Genomic DNA, 20,421 nt, shown 5'->3' with positions numbered 1-20,421 from the left:
GTTCTCTCCATCCCCAAATTCATATATTGAGGCCCTAACCCTCAGTGTGGCTGTATTTGGAGATGGGACCTCTTGGGAGGTAATTAAGGTTAAGTGAAGTCATACAGGTGGACCTTGATCCAACAGAAGTAGTGTCCTCATAAAAAGAGACACGAGAGAACTCTGTCTACAAGTACACACAGGAGAAGGGCCGTGAGAGTACATAGCAAGAAGGTAGTCATCTGCAACCCAAGGAGAGAGGTCTCATCAGACGTCACCCACTGTCACCTTGATCTTGGGCATTCCAGTCTCTAAAACTTTTAGAAAATAAATTATGTTGTTCTAAGCCCCTTAGTTTATGAAATTTTCTTATGGCAGCCCTAGCAGACTAATACTGTGTGCAAGACCGTAGTTTGGGGCTGGCTCATGAAAATAGGAGGGAAAAAGTTAAACATTAAGGAAAGAAACTCACTCACAAAAGGAAGTAAAAACCCTGGGAGAACCACACCCAGAAGGTCAAAGGGTTTTCTTTTGCTGCTGGCTGATTTCTTATGGATTAAGTGCCAAGAAACATGGGGACTCAGCCCTCTGCCAGTCTCTGGGTATTTCTTGCCTCTTAAGATCTGTCCTCCTTAGGTCTTACTATCAGTTTGATGGGATTTCTTCCTGAACGGATCACAGAGCCTCTCAGGGCCGCAGATACCATTGCTTGACTCTGGTTGCATAGAGGAATCTGACTTCAGCATGTTCATCTCTAGAGCATTTTCACAGCTTCCTGGCCCTCTCACAGTCTGAACACTGAAGCTGTCTATGATGCTGCATAGCAGAGAGGCTCTCTCTTATTCTTTTCTACAAGTAACTCTTAGGCATTACTGTTTGCCAAGCAAGGGGAAATGCAGAGAAAAAGCTGTGAGCGGAATTGACAAAAATCCCTGCCCTCATGGGATTCACATTCTTATTCTTTATGTTATGGCTATACTTTTACATTGAATACTTCTTTTTTTTTTTTTTTTAAGTGGAGCATCAGCTCTGTCCACTTCTAGATGATAAGCGCTTTAAAGAAAAGGCCGTCTCGTTTACTGTATGTAGCCTTATACCTGGTACATAGTAGGTACCAGGTACTCAACATACATTTGTATAGTGGATTCATTTACGGACCATATTCATCCTCCACAGGGTGTTTGCACCTCACCTCTTCATACAGTAACTGAAAATTTCCAAATATGGGATAGTCCTTATCTGCCTAGGATGATTTAAACTAGTAAACTAGTAATAAGATTTGCTGTTCATCTAGAGGCCTTTGATAAAACACTGCTGATCTGCAAAGCTGGATTACCATGGATCTGTAAAGCTGAGGACTCCCATGCTCAGAGCACTGTCATCCTTGCCAATGGTATTTTCCCTTTACCATGAGATCACAAGTCTATATCCGGTAGCTACTAGAGTCAGCTCATACAGGCTTATGAGATCGAATTGTTAAATTTTCAAGAATTTTGCAAACTGGTTAGCATGACATTGATAGATTAAGATGAACTATTTACACCATGGGAACTGGCAAATACTGCAAATCACAATGTTACCAATCAGGAATTGCCCTAACCCTAGCCAGTTATTAAAATTTATGAGCACACTACTTGAATGGATAGAAAGAGTACGTGATGATGTCACTGAGCCACTGAAACAGCCTTGAACGGCCTGCTTCCAGTATTCTTGTTAAATGAATTACAAGTATCTTTGTGGTTTAAGCCCTTGCTAGTTAAAGATGGAGTTGGTAAACCAGCAGCAGCGATATCACCAGGGGCTCCACCCCAGACCCATGGAATCAAGATCTGTGTTCTAACAAGCCCTCCAGTTAATGTATATAAACACTAACATTTGCAAGCATGGGTTTACATCAATAGCTCTCAAATATTGGTGGGTATCAGAATCAGCTGAGTGCTTGTTTAAACACAGACTGCCTGACCTATTCCCTGCACTTCAGATTCAAAGCATCTAAGGTAAGCCCTGAGAATTTGTATTTTTAACAAGTTCCCAGATGCTACTGCTGCTGCTGCCAGCCTGGGACCACATTTGAGCATCGCTTGTGGTTTATCTGTTACTGGTTGTGTTTTCTGTTTCTTGTAGCCAAATGTACTGTAGAGGACCTAGGCAGTCCTGGGCTGGTAAATGTTTAATAATCAACTTTCCAATAATAATAAAAAAAGGCCTTGATTTGTAGTGCTTGCTGATTTCTTATGGTGTAAATATTCCTATCTTCAGTTTTGAGTTACCAACATTGTCAGCAAATGCAGCGTTGAGAAGATGCATGCATAGGTGGCTGTCCTAAGCCTGTGGGAGCTGCCTTTGGCACCACACTGAGGCACATCACAGACAGCCTGGACATGGAGCAAGGAGTAGGTTGTTAAATAGCTCTAAGCAAAGCGCCTCAATTAGATTTGGATTTTAGATGGATCTTCATCTGCAGGCTCACTTTAATAGGGTCAGATGGAGGTGGAGATCCTCTCAGGAGACTATGGCAGTATTTCAGCTAAGAGGCTCAAGCAGTGTAGCCAAAGGAGAGGGGTGAATTTGAAAGCTAATTTATAGGTGGATTTGTGGCCCAGTGAAGGTAGGGGCTAAGGGCAAAGGCAGGGTCAAGGATAGTTCTAGAATGTCAGATCGGATGATTTGGTAGTGCCATTAAGAACAGGAAAACAGGAGGAGAAGATTCTGGCAGAATTTAAATAGAGATGATTTTCTAATCTTTTATAAAATTCTATTCAACAGCAATTTATTTTTTTTGCCTCTTCTCTGGGCTCTAGCACATTGTAGAATTTTTTTTCCCCCAACCTGAAAGCTGTCAAAATCCAAACAATTTGGAGACCTTACTGTCTATATTAAGTTATACTATAATTATACTATATTAAATATAGCATAAATAGATAAAATATAGGATGCCCACTTAAATTTGAATTTCAGATTAACAAATAATTTTTTGGTGTATATAAGTGCACATACTGCGTTGGATGTTCTTGTATGGAAAAAGATATGGTTTATTTGAAATTCAAGTTTAATTCTAGCCTCCCAAATACTTATTAGGGAGACAATTTTGGTCAGCTATGCTGAAATTCGAGTAAAGGCAGCATATGTCCTGCTGACAATGTAATGTAGTGGTTGTTTGTAATGGGGATTGTAGGTGATCCCTACATATGAACTTCCAGGGAAGGCAAGAAAGGGAGTGACTAAAGAAATGGGTGCTAGTCCACAGACAACTGGCTGCATGTGAAGCATGATACTAAACATGTAAGTGGGTTTGTTGTGTACTGCACTGGCCTGATATGTCTCCTCTAAGATAGGGATTATCTGAATTGCCTCTCCTTAGAATTTTTCTAATGTATCTATAACAATTTATCACTTCCACTCACTGCCAACTCAAGTCTTAAGGGAGTATCCTATGCATTTAATATCAGACCCTGTGATTCCTTACTCTTGCTTTAAATCAGTTTTTTGGTCTTCATCCTGAATCCCTCTGAGCAGGACCCAGCTGGCCCAAACCATCCTGGGTGAAGTACAGACCACATCTGAGCATACTTCCCACACCTGCGGTCTGCCTGGCAGGCATTCCCTTGCCACGGCCTGGTCTCCTGGATCCTCCGGGGCGGGGGGGGGGGGGGGGGGGGGGGTGCGGAATCAGGAGCCTGCAGTGCAGATGGGCCTCTGTCTCCTGAACTACTCTGGCCAGAAGTATGACCCCAACTTCGGAGGGATAATCATATCCATGTGTAAGTTTGAAAATGTGAAATCATGAAAGTATGTATAATACAGTATGTTCAATGATGTATTGGGATGATACTGTGTGCAGAACAAAAATCAAAGTTTAAGTAAATGGAAATCTCAATGAATCTAAATTGCTTTCAATTTTTTTTTTTTTATTTTGCAATTTTGGGAAGGTGCTATCTTTATAGTGTTTGTACTTTTTGGGCAAATCATGTCTTAACACCTACGTGTTTTTTAGCCCATATAAAAGTAAGTCATTACATCCACTCCTTTCCTGTCAAAACTCACTCTTACTCCTGTATTCGTAACCTCTACTAAAAGTGCCATCCTCACCCACTCAATAGCACTAAGAATACTGGAGCCATCCTAAGCCCTGCTTTCTTTCTTAACTCCCCCCATTAAAACAGCACAACCTTTCAATCCTATTTCTTAAAGCCAGTCTGCCCTTATTCTGGATCCCTATGGTCTTAATCTTACCTCTTAGCTGAAAGATGGCCATCTCCTAGTACTGTTTCTGAATTAAATAGCACTTTGGTGCAGAGAAGAGACAAAAAGATTGGTTTCATATATGGTGTGAGTTTGAGTTTTCTCATAAATTGGCTTGCATCAACATTATCTTTGTTTTCTTTCTTGATAGGGTGACTATAACAGCCTGGGTGGTCACAGAATGGAAAATCAGTGTAACGTAGAGAATAAGAATGTGGGCTCTGGAGTCAACCTGTCAAAGTTCAATGCCCCATCCTGCCAAAGTATGATCTTGGGCAGGTAGCTTAACATTGTTGTGTTTGTTTTATGTCAAATGAGGTGATATTCATAGGGTTATTATAAGGATTAAGTGGATATCTTTCACAGAGTAGTGAGACTTTATAAGTGTTGGCAAGGATGCTAGGACTGAACCTGTCTCTTACCATATCTGCCATAACTTGGGAATTTACCAGAGGTAGGACTGTATTCTCATGACTGGATGGCCCTTCTGAAGGACCCACAAGCTGGTTCAACACCTGTGCATAGGCTCTGGGAAGGAAGACATGGAATACTAACTTATCTCTAGATTTGTATCTACAAGAGGAAGACATGGAATACTAACTTATCTCTAGATTTGTATCTACAAGAGGAAGACATGGGACAGGAGAGCCTGGGACCAGCACACAATGTGCCTCTTTGGGACGAATTGGTTCTGAAGAGCCACCCAAGAGGTGATGACAATTCAGTAATACTAATATCATTTGCTTATTTATTTGTTCATTTGATTTTCCACATTTATTGCACATGTATCTCTTTTATTTGCCAGGCAAGTGGGCATACAAAGATCCTCAGAGAACACAGATTATCACTTAAAATGAGCAAGTCATTTACATACCTAGAAGTCAAGGTGAGATGAAGGTGGTCAGCAGTCTGAGTCAGAGAGACAAGAGAATACAGTGTTTGGCAGTCCAGGTAACGAGATGGCTGATCATTCATGAACAGAGCTCAGTGGTCCAAGAGGACAAGATAACACCTCATGCTCAGGAAAGATGGGGCTATAGGCTGGAGTTGCAGAATCCCATCTATGGCAAGGTCAACATGGGGAGTAGGCATTGGTAATGGGATTCTGGGGTTACTAGGAAGAACTGCCTGGGGATCCAGGTCCTAAATGGGAGCAGTTGTTCTGTGCTTTCTCTTGAGCTACTTTATTCTGAGTCTGAGGTGGTCATTTCAGTGCCTCACTGAACCAGTAGGGTTGTTTTTATGGTTATCCCTTGAGTATGGATTTGCTCAGAAATTGTGCAAGTTGAGCTGGCTAAAATAAGGCATTGCTGAGCACCTGCCCTCCATAAAGCACTATTTTAGGAACCTAAACCATGGAGTCGGAAGATAAAGTCTTTCTCCCTAGGAGGAACTGATGCTTCAACAAGAGAGGTGTGGGTAACACAGAAATAGCACATATAGGTACCTACATCGGGGCACATCTCCCTCCTTCCTGCTGGCCCACTTCCCCATTTTATCTATATCACTACACACACATCAGTATTTAGGTGTTGCTTAATTAAGTAGACTCTGTTAGAGATGGCTAAGATTTAGTTTCCTAAACAAAGAGGGCCTTAAATATTTCAGAGGTTTTGAAAGAAAGAAGGGACATGGTGTCATATAAAGAATAGATGGGTTTTTTGGGGGTTCCTGGGTGGCTCAGTGGGTTGAGCATCTGGCTTATGGTTTCTGCTCAGTTCATAATCTTAGGGTCCTGGGATTGAGCCCCACAATGGGCTCTGCATTTAGCATGGGGTCTGCTTGAGATTCCTTTTCCCTCCATCTACCCCTCCTCCCCATGCACACATGCTCTCTCTCTAAAACAAAACAAAACAAAACAAAAACAAAAACAAAAACCCTAAAACAAACACAAAACACAAAACAAAGAAAAATGGGTGTCTTTCACTTTCTTAATGTCATAGGTATCCTAGAACTTTCTGTTGTAACCACTATTGTAAGAATCATCCCTGCTTAATTCTTTTACATAGAGTTTATTCCTGGCTGATAAGTAATTTAAAAGTCAAACTCAAGCAATTAGGTTGTATCGCTCCCTCTCCTAAGTTTTGTAAGGTTGAAAAATACATCAGTGGAGTGCTTCTTTGCTTTATTTCTTGGGATTCTTTTTGTTTTTAGACTATTTGGCAGAGAGCCTAGGTAGCTCAGTCAATTGTCTGCTTTCGGCTAAGGTCATGATCCCAGGACCCTGGGACCGAGCCCAAGGTCGGGCACCCTGCTTGGTGGGGAGACTCCTTCTCCCTTTGATGCTCCCCCTGCTTATGTGCTCTCTCTGTCAAATAAATAAATATAATCTTAAAAAAAGAATATTTGGCAAAATGAAGACAACCTAATACAGTGTCTCTTGTCTCATTTTTAGAAAAACAGTCACCACATCTTTCAAAAACATGTGATTTTGGTTCTCTTTAAAAGATTTTCATCTTTTTTTGGGATGCCTGGGTGGCTCAGTGGTTGGGCGTCTGCCTTTGGCTCAGGGCATGATCCCAGAGACCGGGGATCAAGTCCCACATCGGGCTCCCTCCGTGGAGCCTACTTCTCCCTCTGCCTGTGTCTCTGCCTCTCTCTGTGTCTCAAATAAATAAATAAATAAATAAATAAAGTCTTTTAACAACAACAACAAAAAAGATTCTCATCTTTTTGATGTAGTTATCCTGTCTGTGTTAAAGAAGTGCCAGCCCCTGAGATTAACTCTCCGAAAATCAGGGTGGGTGATGGGGGCTGGCTTTGGACCAACAGGAGGAAGGAATGTTGGAGAAGAGCAGACTGAAGTCATGGGTAAACTGTTTTGCTCATGTCATACTCACTATCTTGATGCCAGTGTACTTTGTATGTGTAAGCAAATGGCTCCTTATTTTGAGAGTCCCACATCAGACACCTCACAGAAGGGATCTTTATACTATTCATTTAATATGAGAGCTAAGAAACTGTTCCTAATTTGGATCTTGCAGTGAATTTTGGTTTTGCTTATGCCAATCCTTTGAAATAGAGAATTCAGGGGTCCTTTGGATTTGTTGGAAGTGGGGGCTTCACAAGAGAGCATCAGTCAGCAGTAGGAAAGGTGTATTTGCCTGTGATGGGAAATTTCCCTGGGTTGGAAATCAAGGAAGGTGGTGAAGATCAAACTGTTCTGGGGTAGGGGTACAGACCTCTCTATTGAGAGACACTCATGGGGGCTGGTCAGCTCCTTGTAGTTCTGGTAACACTAGGGCTATATCCTTCAGCAGAAATCCGGGACACAGAAGAAGGTGGGGCTTTTTTGCTCTGCTTTGGACTGAAAGCACCTCGAGTCCAGGGTTTGACAGGGCTCCCAATGCAGCCCCACGCCGACCTGCTTGCAACCCAGCTGTCCCTTTGTTCCATGTCACCCCTAAGCCCCCAGTTAACCAGCACCCTCATTAGCTAGCTGGGTCCAAGGGGTGGAGGAGATAGGGGGGTCCAGCATGGGTAGAAGTCTATCCTAAAGCCTGCTTTGCGTGGGAGAAATCAGCCCTGTTTGCTCCCCTCTCCCAGACAAACCAAATTCCACCACTCCTTGCTTTTCTAAGGGAACGGTTCTATTTCTTTTTCTTCCTCTGCGTTTACTTCCCAAGGATATTTGAGGAAGGAGAATTAGAGAGAAGATGGAAAGCACATGTACTTGGTCATTTGTTTTTGGATCCTAACTTTGGAGCTGCCAGGTTCCAAAAGCCGCATTAACAAAACGATGCATGATTTGTTTTGAGGCCCCGCTTGGGGAAGACGTGCGGGGCGCTCCTTGCATCCATGGCCAGTAGATGGCGCTCCTTCCCCGCTCAGCCACCCAAGGAGCCCAGGCAACTTGGGCTGAGCTCTTTTCCCGTCTAAACCAAAAACCAGTGTTAACCCGCTCACAGGAAAGAGACAAATATTAAACCTAGCATTTTATGCATTTTGAAAAAAAAAAAAAAAAGCCTTTCCATTTAGGTTCACTTCAGATTCTCTGGAGATGTGTTTGGAAACCCCCTCTGCCACTGAACTCATCACTGTGGCCTTTTATTCACTTACAAAATGCTTCCCCAGAATCCCAGCTCAATTACCTTTTGTTTCCCCTTGGTCCTAATACTCTGGTTGAATGCATGAAAAACAAAGCAGCAAGGTCAGACATCCCCTTCTCTCCCACATGGGTTTGTCTTTCTTGCTTTCTAGAACCAAGTGGAATGAGCTCTGCTGCTCAAATATATTTGTGTGTGTGTATATATGTATGTATACCACAGACATTTTATTTCTGCCCAAAGGAAAGAAATACGTATTTATTCTTTCCTCTGGGCAAAAGGAAAGGTTTCCCGATAAATGTCACCAGTCTACTCAAAGCATGTATTTACATGTCATTTCAGAGGTCTGGTATCTGAAAACCTATCACGAATGTCTGATAGTTAATTAATTCAACAACTAGTTACTGACTGAGATGACGTACAAAGTCTTAAAGTCTGTGTTGTGGAGAAGGCCCAGATAAGTAAGTTTTTACCCTCGAATAATTTATTATCTAGTCTTAGAAAAATAGCCTGTGAACAATTAGATCCAAAGCATTGTGCTGATGGATTTGAATATGCATGTGTATGTTAGTGTTTGTGCTGTATTCAGTTAAGATTGAAATCTGGGGACTGTTATCAATTTAGAGCAATATATCTAGATAAGTGGCGTGGTTTGGTTGCCACGTCTGGGTTGAGTTGGTACTTACTCTATTGATGAAAATGTGAATTAGACTACAAAAAGGATTAAATTTACCTTAGGATGATTAGAATAATTTACCTTTTCTAGAGTACTTCCACATGTATTATCTCAGGAAGAAACTTTGTAAATATTTTTATGTTGTGACTCCTGTTCAACAATATGTAAGCATGAGATGAAAAGACTCAAGTGGTAAAGAAGAATGCATGGCCAGAACTCAAAATGTCAACCTTAGCTTCATCTATTTTGTTTCCTATTGCCTGTATTTCCCTTCACTGCTCCCCAAATATCTAGTGGATTTAGATGGAAAGGATAAATTTCTCTGGTGGGAAAGTAAGTGGACTTCTGTGTGTGTGTGTGTGTGTGTGTGTGTAGGCACGCACTTGTGCTACTAAATGTCTTTCCAAAGGTCTTGGCCTATTGCAATAGCCTTGCCAATCCTTCAATTACTGTTTTCTTTCATGAGAAATTGTTACTGGAATGCACTCACCCTTTTAGGGAGCTGTGAATGTGGTTATAATTACTTGTTTCTAAGATAATTGGTCTGACTCCATAGCCCTGGAAAAGTTACTTGAACAAATGGAATGTGGAGGAGAGCATGAGCCGCATTCAGACTCAAATCCTGGCTGTAAGCCTTGCTGCCACCATGGACCATTGTCCTTGAGTAACCACAGTAGATTGTAGGAGATAGGAAACTAGGAAGTTCTACAAATAAAGCCATCTCAGAGTGCAGTGACCCCTTGAATTTTGACATTTCCTTGCAGGAAGAACTTTCTTTTGATAATAAAGAAACCATTCTTGCTTTTGATGGGTTCAAATCCAGTAGCTGTAGAGTACTAGACTCTGCAGTGGAGCTTACTCCCCTCTTTAGAGGAGTTCTGATGATTCAGGATATGAATGTTATCCAAGTCTGCAAGAGCAATGGAAGGGAAATGGAATGGTGAAAGACTGATTGATTTCAGGCATTAAATCAATGCAAAACTTTCTAACATCTATATTGTTGGTGCTATCAATAGCCTTCGATTCCATTGATTGAAGAGTTGTGCTAAATCATTAAAAGCTGACATGAAATAATTATCTTCTCTTCTCTCGGGGAGAGGTAAAATACAGTTTGACCTAAAAGTGTAGGATCCAGAGGTGTTATATAGAATGCAATTGGCTGCTTTTTCCTTAAACTTCAGGCTCATTTTACTTTCTTAAAAAGAAAAGGAAACTAGTAGGGAACTTCTCATGACTATTTCTGCTGCAATGCCTGAAATTTAGTTACCAAAAAGGTTAAAGAATCTTTAACTTGCTTAGAGTAAGCCAAGTAATAATTCACAAGGGAAAATAGAGACCAGTGTTGTAATAAGGTGAGTAATGCAATCAGCCCAATATAATTTAACGTGTGATTGCTTAACCATTCCAGAATTTATGGAAAGCAAGTTAGCACTGCCAGGAAAATCAACCTAACAAATAAATTTTGCTTTTCTTCTATTTCTTGTTTTCATTTTTTTCCTCCAACAATAGTATCTTTCTATTAAGGAATTACAGGGTCAAATTTTAATACAGCTTATATGTAAAGGATAGTCAGGATTGGAAATTACTTGCACTTGATCGGTTTCAGGGAGGTATTGCCAAGAGTTACTACCCAAAGAGCTCCCCTAGAGCCAGATTACGAGACGGAACCCATACCAGGCTGACTTTGTGAGCAGTGAGCTCTGTGGTTTATTTTGTTGAGCACTTTTTTTAGTGACTAGAGCTTAAATATGCTTTTGGAAGCTACCATTTAATTTTCAAAATGTCACTATAAAACCAGGCAAATCATATACTTCCTTTTCAAAGTTCTTTTTAGCCATGACAACACAATGATAATTTTCTACTATATCAAACCACAACAACTCTGCAGCCATTAAAGAGGATGAAGCAGACCTTTATATACTAACATGGAGGACCTGAAAGATGTACTCTTAGTGAAAAAAGCAGCAGGCAGAAAAATCTGCTCGTGAAAAATCTGTTATTTACCTCAATATTTAGAAAAATGACAAAGTCATACACATACGACTGTAAATTTGGTTATCTTTGAGGAGAAAAATGGGAGGGGGTGAGAGGTAAAAAAAAATGGACTTTTGCGTTTTACTCCAAATACTTATATATTGACTCTTTTTTTGTTGAAATACATTAATGAATTATTTATGTAATATAGTTTTCAAAGAGTAATTAGAAATGTCATCACAGTGCTTCAAACACACTGAGCAAAATGCCTGTTTTATCTTTTGCTTTGTGTCAGAGTATATACACAATTTTTGTTGTTCTTCATTTACTGTAGCACAGAGAAGAAGGGGTTAAGCCATCTAAGTCACTTTTAAACGCCTGGATTCTTGCAATCAAGGCAATCAAAATCTGCTTCCACCTTAGCCCTCTGCCACCATTCATCAAATAGGTCCTGCTCTGCTGGGAAGACAGTCTGGTTTCACAAGTAGGGAAATACCCAGCTGTAAATGGTTTGCACAGAAATAGTAGGAAGAAAGCTACTAAGGATTCCACCAGGATGAGGACAGCCATATCTGGCCCCTATGTGGGTCATGGGGTGTGCTTCCTTTCCTTCAGTGAAGCCTTCTCTGAATAGCTGGACGTCCTGGAGATGAGTGAAAAATGTCCTGGTACACAGAGAGGTCATTGGGAGCAGGTTTAAACTAATTTGAACATGGATGAAATAATCATCAGGATTTCTTTGGAATTCCAAAGGAGCCAGCCTGGGCTGACTGCCTTTGTGATTTCATTTGTGTTGTCAGAGCTCCACTGTCACACCTTGTGATGTCTCACTTTCCTCCAGTGTCTGTTACCAAATCACATTTTTACAAAGTTGAAGGAATTCACTTCTGGCCCTGGTGCATGGGATTCCTGGTGAGCACAGGATGTTTTTCCCTTCTTTCCTTTTTGCCCTTCAGATCTCTGACTTTCTTCAGCCTGAGCTTTCTGTACTACCTCAAGTAGGCATATTAGGGATATGTCATAAAAAGGGGGCACTGAGCACCTCAGTCCCTTAATTTTCCTGGGAAAGAGTAAAGTTCATTCTTTGTCAGTATCTAACTGAATCTTCTGTTTGCTTTTTTGCTTTTCCTTCCCTGAATATTCTGGGAGTCACGGTTTTGACCAGATCATTCCCTGATGCAGGTGGGAATAAGAAGTGCCAGAGATATTTGGGGAGGGGTCAGAGGGAATCATTCCTCCATAAAGCTAGCCTCCTTGTTGAAGGGTTTGCTTCTTTTTCCCTTTGTGGACTCTTATTGGAGGGCCATGCAAGTATCAATGTGAAAATATTTTAAAAAGTACGCCTCCTGTTAGGAACTGGAAATAGGCATAAATCATGCAGAATCACCAATCATTCTCCCACCTATGTCTTTATCAAAGTGCTTATGAAACTCTCAGTTTCACATCTAAAATGAGACCCTTAACTTAAAAAAGATGCATGTGAAAGTTATAGTTCAAGGAGCTGAGATGTAAAATCCAATGTGGAAAGTTAAGAAGTGTTATTTAACTTATATGAAAATTTATTACTCTCAAGGCTAGAGAGATATAGTAGTAGATTTCTTGTGGTGTCCTATCCAGGCCATGTTCACTTTCTCTAAGAACAGATACCCCTCTCCCCACCATCAATAGCCCAGCCTTGTTTGCATCATAGAACCTTACCTACCTCTCCCTAGTGATGTTGAAGGACCAAAAGGGTAGACACTTGGCTCAGGAATGAATGTTCCATCCAGATACTGGGTTAGGCCAAAGGTCCTGTAACAGGGATCTTATTTGTGAAACACACCCTCCTATATTTCCACTTTCCAGTGGTTTTATTTCTTTTTCTCAAATCTTTCTGCTATTTTTGCTCAGGAAAGGGCTAGGATAAGGGAGAAGCTTCTAGGTTTTCCAGGCTAACAGATTCAGGTTCAGGTATATGTTTTCTGCCCTGTCGAGAGGCCATTATTCATGCCATCAGAGCCACAAGGCACTTCTTGGGCAGGAGAGTAGAATATCTGAACAAGAGGTCAAGGTTGATGGTCTTGAGCAGGGTGCTGTAAGCCAGTACGGTGGCTTAATGAGAATTAGAAAAAGATAACACTTTTGCATGGCGTGAGAGTGGTAGGTACAAACCTAGCCAGTTAACCAGTGACTCGTTGCAAAAATCAAAGACCCTCTTCCTCCAGACTAAGGCAGCACAATGCCAGGGCACGTGGCTTGATGAGTATAACACAGATTGGATTTTGCTCTCCTGGCCAGAGGTCTTTGTGCAGTGCACTTGTGGCTCAACTGTTCACAGAAGCCGTGTGCATGAGAATCACTTCACACAGCCTCCACATTCCAGAGAGGGGTTTTGAAAGTGACTAAATTTCCTAGGCTATTGAAGAGGGTGAGGACCAGCCGCTTTGCACAAGGCACCGAGAGACTGAGAAGGTTGGATTTTATAGAGAAGTTACACAGAGAGCGAGGGCTCCAGGATTACCAGTTTGAGAAACACCTAACTGTAGCTATCACTGGATTCTTGGGTTTTCATTTTATCTTGGGCTTTAATTGGTGCTGTGAATTTTCACAAGAGGCATTTTAGTAAACAGAAGTTATTTGGCCAACACAATAGCAACTTTTGTTCCCACAGTTTACTCTTTCATTTGAATACAAGCTTCTCCCATATTTCTATGTAACCAAGTGCTTTCTGCAATGTTCCTTTTATGCAGTGCTTTAGTAATCGGTAATCTCATGCATTTACATCAGTGTAGTCAGTCAGACTGACAAACTACACAGTTTTTGTGAGATTCATATATTCTCATCTTTATCAGGTTTCCTGAATTCTTTAATTATCTATACTGATTAACTCATGGCGTTTCTAGTTAAAGGTTGACCATGACAGACCTGTCAAACGAAAGAAAAGAAGTGAACTGAGGAAAGCTTGAGTTTCCAGAAATCAGGTTTATTTGGGAATAGCAGAGAAATTGTAGTTTAGGACCCGAAAATCCCAGCAAACTACAGGCTGCTCCAAGGGGATTTTGGGTGGGTTGTTTTTATGCTCAAGGAGTGCCAAAGGGAGGAGGGGGAGGTCCAGTCAAAGTCCATGCAGTGAGTTCATAGGCTAGAAGATGGGGAGAGATTCTTGGCGGAAGCTCATTGGTCTGAAGAGAAGTTTCGATTTTCTGTAAATCAGACATTTACAGGAAATCAGTCTCTCAGTCTTTAAGTTTTGTTTTTCTAAGGGTGCATGGGTGAGATTCTCCATTCCATATCCTTGTGTTCCATTTAGATTAAAATCCTTTCGCGGTCCCCTGATGAGCTTTGAGAAAAAAAAAATAGTTCTTTTGTCAAGTAAGTTGGGAAAAGATTGCGTAATATGCTTCTCTCTTCATATTATCTTCTCTTTCACATTATTATAATCATCTTAGAGTTTATGAAAATTACTCTAATAGCCCTTTAAACCCTGTTTAACTCAGAGTGACCTAGACTTGACTGTGAAACTCTCTGTTCCTGTGGAACTGTTCTAAGAGAATAATTTGGCAAACATTGTTCTAGATTTTGGATTCTTGCACTGAAGATAATGAAGGAATGTTTTGTTCTGGACCATAAAAAAAAGTCTTATATTTTCAGAATAGTTTATTTTCTTACTTGGTAAATCATTTCTCCCTTTTTTAAAACAATGGACTATGAGCTTCCATTTTCTCAAGTGACCTATGCTGGTCTGGTTTTAATACTTGTTCTATTTGAATAAGTGTGATTGTTTATCATCCCTTCTATTCTTTCCAATGAAAAATAATTTGGGAGAATATTTTCATCTTTTCATTTGTGCTTAGATAGCTCTTTGCCATGTACAGAGTAGATAGCTCTTTGCCATGTACAGAGTATTTTCACATTTATTATCTTATTGATCATTGCTATGACACAGTCATTTTAAACAACCTGCAAATAGTATTTAAAAATCATTACGGCCATTAATATTCTATTTAGTCTGCAAAAATTTGAAATGGCTGACTCCTCCGTATCACAGAACTAAGAGAATATAAAATTTTGCCTGTGGCAAAAATGCTCAGAGCTTTTATTTAAACACAGATTGTTAGACTCCAGTGAAAACTAACGAGAAAGGAAGTTAAAAAGAGCGACTTGTTTACTACTGTTAGTTTAGAAATAAAATGCCTTTGAAAAATTGGACTTCGCCTAATTTATTTTAATTTCTGGTCATACCATTTTCCAAGCCCATTGAGAGACTTAAGTTATGATATTCTCTATTAACCTCCAGCAAATAAATATCTAAGTAAATATATTTTGTTGGCTATCTTTAGTTCACCGAAAAGCTTATAGGAGGGAATATTATTTTTTGAGTTATTTTCTAACTATAAATTCTAGGATTTCTTAGTTTTATTTTCCTGGTTTCTGTTAGAAATAAAACATTTGTCAAATGATTCAATAACAAAGTCATAGCAAACTGCTGAAATGTATGGCTTAGATGCCTTTCCTCTGTTGTCTTTAGTACATACTATGTTTATGTTAAGTCTGAACCAGTTGCAGACAGCTCTTAAAGATTCCTATTGAATTTATAGCATTTTTGCAACTTTATTAAGTTATAATTGACAAACAAAAATTGTGTATAAAGTGTACAATTGATTATTTTTGATATATGCATACATATATGAATTGGTCACCACAATCAAGTAACACACATTTCCGTTAGCCCCGCAAAAGTTTTCTTGTACCCCTTTGCAATATCTCTTCCTCTCTCCTGTCCCCAGGCAACCACTGACCTATTTTCTGTCCTTATAGTTTGGTTTGCATTTTCTAGAACTTCATGAAAATGGAATAATATAGTACATACTTTTTTTGTATCTCGCTTCTTCACTAAGCATAAAGATTTTGAGATTCTCTATGTTGTTAGGTATATTAATCAATAGTTCATTCCTTTTAAAAAATCTTTTGAGCATAAAAGGTATTTTTGAGCATATATTGTTGCTGAGTAGTATTTTATGGATAGTTTATTCATCATTGCTATGCAGTGGATTTTTTTTTCTAGTTTTTTTTTTTTTTTTTTTGCTTTTATTTTTAGCTATTGTGAATGAAGATGCTATGGAAAATATACCTACCAGTAAGCACAGTGGTTAGATAGTCTGGTAGGTGTATATTTACCAGTTTTTACAATAATTTTTGCAATGTCATTTGTGATAACATCTCAATGGATTGCAATCAGAATATCAATCATAAATTTAAAAAATATCTTGGGCATTTATTACAAGCTGGGTACTACACCAAGAGCTGAGGATACAACAGAAACAAAAATAGACATTTTGCCTATTTTCATGTGGCTTACAGTTACAGTAAATAACTATAGTTAATTCAATAGCTATTCTAATAATTGTGTAATTGTACAATGATGCACATGCTTTGAAGGCAATAAAGTAATTCTGTGAAAGACCATACAGTAAACTTACTCCTATCCCTGGATAGTTCTAGGTATCACCTGACTCTGGGGGGAAGTGATAATTAAGGATGAATGAGGGAAAACTAGGCAAAGAGCTGAAGGATATGGAAAGTGGAAGAACATTTCAGAAAGAGGGAGCATCATGTGCAAAGGCTCTGAGGTAGAAGGATCTGAACAAGTCCAAGTGGCAGAAATAGAAGGAGGTATGAATCAGATAATGCAGGTCCAGGGAGGTCTTATTCATGATTGGTCCTTTATTTCAAAAGAATGTGAAAGTATTTTAAGCAGGAGGGTAATATATTGTGATTTGGATTTTGAAAAGGTCACTCTGGCTGCAGTATGAAGAACAGACTACAGGGAAGATTAGGATGGTCATGGAAGACCATATAGGAGACTACTGCAGTGGTGCCAATATAAGCTGAGGTGGTGTGCAAGGTAAGGCCACCAAACAGATGGATTCGATAGCCATTTGGGAGGTAAAATTGACAGATATTGAATATAGGTACAATATGGTGTGTAGTATAAAAAAGGGCTCAAGGTTTTTGGCTTGTACAACAGTGCCATTTGCTGACATGGAGACCTCTAGAAAAGGGCCAAGTTTAGTGAAGGAAGAAGCCAAACTTGGTTTTGAAAAATTGAATTTGAGGTACATTTGAATAATCCTAATGGGCATGGCATACAGGATGAAGCATGAGATCAAAGGAGAGGTCTAGGTTAGGAAATACATTCCTGAGTAATCAGTATATATAGAGAGAGATGGTATCTGAAGCTGTGGATCTGAATGAGACTGGGGTCAGGAGGTTGTCTAGAGTAGAGATGAGGACCTTGATAAACATTGAAGAGCCTTTAGGAACCCCAGTATTTAATGGTCAAGTAGGAAATGATGGATCTGAAAAGAAAAGACATGACCAGAGACAAAAGAGAAAAAATAAGGAAGTGTAGTCATAGAAGTTCAAGATGTTACTTACATTAAGATTGAAAGCCAAACTGGAATAGACAATGAAGCTGTTATAAAGCACATCAAAAACTAGAATGTGTCATACAATCAAAGGAGCACTAGACTGAAGATCAGGTATCAGTCAGGCACTTATATATAGTTCTTGGGCACGTATTATGTGCCAGGTACTGAGGTTAACTTTCTCCCATTATCCCTGTGAAGAACATTCTACGCAGAGAAGATAAGAATCAAAATGATAATATCAAATATGGAGGACCTGGTGCCGTACACCCAGAGAGAGCTAAATGCAGAATGATTGCTTTTGTGGACTCCTGAATCTGGAAGTAATGCTTTTCTTTTGATCTTCAAAATTTAATTTTTAAATTGAATCACAAATTATCTTCCATTTATTTCCTGAAAGTAATATAAAATCTGTGCAAAACCTAAGGTTAGGGACGCCTGCGTGGCTCTGTGGTTTGGCGCCTGCCTTTGGGCATGATCCTGGAGACCTGGGATCGAGTCCCACATCGGGCTCCCTTCATGGAGCCTGTTTCTCTCTCTGCCTATGTCTCTGCCTCTCTGTGTCTCTCATGAATAAATAAATAAAATCTAAAAAACAACAACATAAAACTAAGGTTAAAAATACTCTAATTAGGTAGGAAAAAAACTCTAAATGTAACATTTCAAGTGTTTCTCTTCTCAAAAGTTTAGTGACTGGATCTTACAAATTCAAACTCTCGTCCATAGTATTGGTGTTAATTCAAGGAACAGATGCTTAAGCTTATGAAGGGCATGGAAATGCACTGGTTTTGCCATGGGCACACAATAATTAATGGTAAACGGGGCCATATGTTGAAACTTTCATGGGTAGCATGTGAGGCAGTTTTGTGGTTTAAGTGAAAGGACTTGGATCCATATAACCATTTTTTTTTCTCCCTGTGCATTTTACTATTTCCATGTTCCTCCAGCTAATTACCAGAAGTACCTGTACCATTCCTTTCAAACAACCTCGTCATCTTTTCCTTCTTGATCCTCCTGTAAAGTTGAAATGCTGAATTTATGACATTGCAATCATTTTCATGGCAACAAACTGTGGCATTGTAAAAATAAGATTATGATGACTTCACTGCAGATTCAGATGGAAGGAGAAACCGAGTTCTATGCAGGAGAAGCTCCTTTTCAGACACAAATTGCTTTATGACAGTAGGGGAAAATACAGAAAATTATTGCCAAGGTAGAAAAAGACCCCCAAACCTGTCATACAAATGTTTCTATTAACTGTGACCAAGTTGCAGGTATATTTAGAAGATTGAATCAACTTTTGATATTTTTGAAAACAGATGTCCAGCCATTGAAACTTTTGTGGATGTCATATACTTTAAGTGATGATTTTTTAAAAATGAATTTTCCTCAGCTACTATTTGACCAATTATTTGAAAATTGAGCAAAATATTTTGTCAAGTTTCTGAGGCCTAAAAATTACAGTATATTGAAAGTTGAAGCTCCAACAATGTTTGTTGATTTCTTTATAGCTAAGTTTAATTTTTGGTTCAACTTGAAAAAAATGTTTCAGATGAATTATCAAGAAAACCATGCAGTAGTCTACAATTATACTTTTAATCAAGTTGTATCTTCTGTGTTCATAGTCCTATGTCAGATATATTTATCATATTGCTGTAACAGTTCTTGTTTTTTAAATTTTTTTTCTCATTTTATTTTTTTTAGATTTATTTATTTTAGAGAGAGAGAGCACGAGAGAGAGCATGAGTGTGAGGGGCAGAGAGAGAGGTAGAGAGACTCCCAGGCTGACTTCATGCTGAGCATGGAGCCTGATATGGGGCTCAGTCTCACAACACAGAGATCATGACCTGAGCTAAAACCAAGAATATCAGATGCTTAACCAGCTGCACTACCCAGGTGCCCCAGCAGTTCTTGTTTTATTAATATTTGAGTCGATTTATCTTTTTCTATACTTAAAATTTTTTTCTATTGAGAGGTATATTTCACATTCCAGCAATGCTTTGTGACATAATGACCCCTTTGTATGTATTGTGATTGAATTTAACTCACAGTATTGACCAAGTTTCTATGAGCTAGGCATTGTCCTTGTTCTTGGATAGGACACTGTCCATTCTTGCATAAATTGTAGTGTCTAGCATTCTCCTGTGAGGGTATATATGTATGCACAAGAGCTACAGAGGGATAAAATACTCTCTCACCCTTCTTTAATCTCATCTGATAGAGAGCTAAGAGACCATTGCCTAATTTCTGAGACATTGCCAAAGTGGATTTTTTGGTAGAATGATCCAAAAATCACATAGGAATTCATATTGACAACTAGTCCCTGCATAAATGTCCTAATATCTAACTATACCTTGAGATTTTGCCTGAATGTGTAGAAGTAATGGGGCATACCTGTAAGAGCTATATTTATTCTTCTCTCATCTTTGCCTACTTTTGGAAATTTTATGCAAAGGAGCTTAATACAGAAGTTCAGAGAATAGATTTGGTGGTCCGATAGATCTGTGTCCTGGCTTTGGGTTGTATTTCTGCATAACATTAAACAAACATTCTCTTAGATATTAAGATGTTGATCCAGCTTTCTTTTGGCACATATTTTCTAATCTTTTCCTTTCTGAGAGAGTTTCTCAGTTTGATCTTCCAGCTCACAAATTTCTGCTCTGTTTGCATCCTACTGTTTATCCCATTGCTCTATTTAAAAATTCCAGCTGTTATATTTGCCATTCATAATATTTCCAGTGGGCTCCTTTTCATATGACTTTCTATTGATGTTTTGCGTTACTAATAACTTCTCAAAGATATTTAAAGCCTTGCTTATTTTAAATCCTTTGTCATTCCAACAGTTCTACTTCAAATATTGTTCTTTTTTTGTCTTTATAATAATTGTGCCCCTCAGATGTCTAGGTATTTTGCCTTTTGAGCTCTTACCCTTGCCTTAGATTCCACATAGCTATCATTGATGGCATTTTACCTAACAGTCTCAGTTTTCATCAGTAAACACTCAGGGAGAAGTAACATTGGGAGAAGACAGTTTGGTGCCCTAGACAGGGAAGGATTGAGGGGTAAAGGCTCCAGAACAGCTGGTTAGTTCCCACTT

General features: G+C 39.3%; 1 long non-coding RNA gene across 7 annotated transcripts in view; it reads left to right on the top strand.

Annotated features, from left to right (window-relative positions):
• The window catches only part of LOC111091654, a 127,394-nt gene that overhangs the window by 19,781 nt on the left and 87,192 nt on the right, over nt 1–20,421 (top strand). For 5 of the 7 annotated variants that reach the window (XR_005376382.1, XR_005376381.1, XR_005376385.1 and 2 more), the window contains exons 1-2: nt 11,734–11,829; nt 16,689–16,801. The exons of 1 other annotated variant lie outside the window; for it this stretch is intronic. This is a non-coding gene — a long non-coding RNA (uncharacterized LOC111091654). Of the gene's footprint in view, nt 1–11,733; nt 11,830–16,688; nt 16,802–20,421 lie in introns of those variants that run through there. One more of the 7 variants, XR_005376386.1, reaches the window with a different exon arrangement.

The sequence above is a fragment of the Canis lupus genome, chromosome 22 (genome assembly GCF_011100685.1).
Source record: "Canis lupus familiaris isolate Mischka breed German Shepherd chromosome 22, alternate assembly UU_Cfam_GSD_1.0, whole genome shotgun sequence".
Classification (NCBI taxonomy): domain Eukaryota; kingdom Metazoa; phylum Chordata; class Mammalia; order Carnivora; family Canidae; genus Canis; species Canis lupus.
The sequence above is the reverse complement of the archived record's forward strand: the minus strand, read 5'-3'. Positions and strand labels throughout refer to the sequence as shown.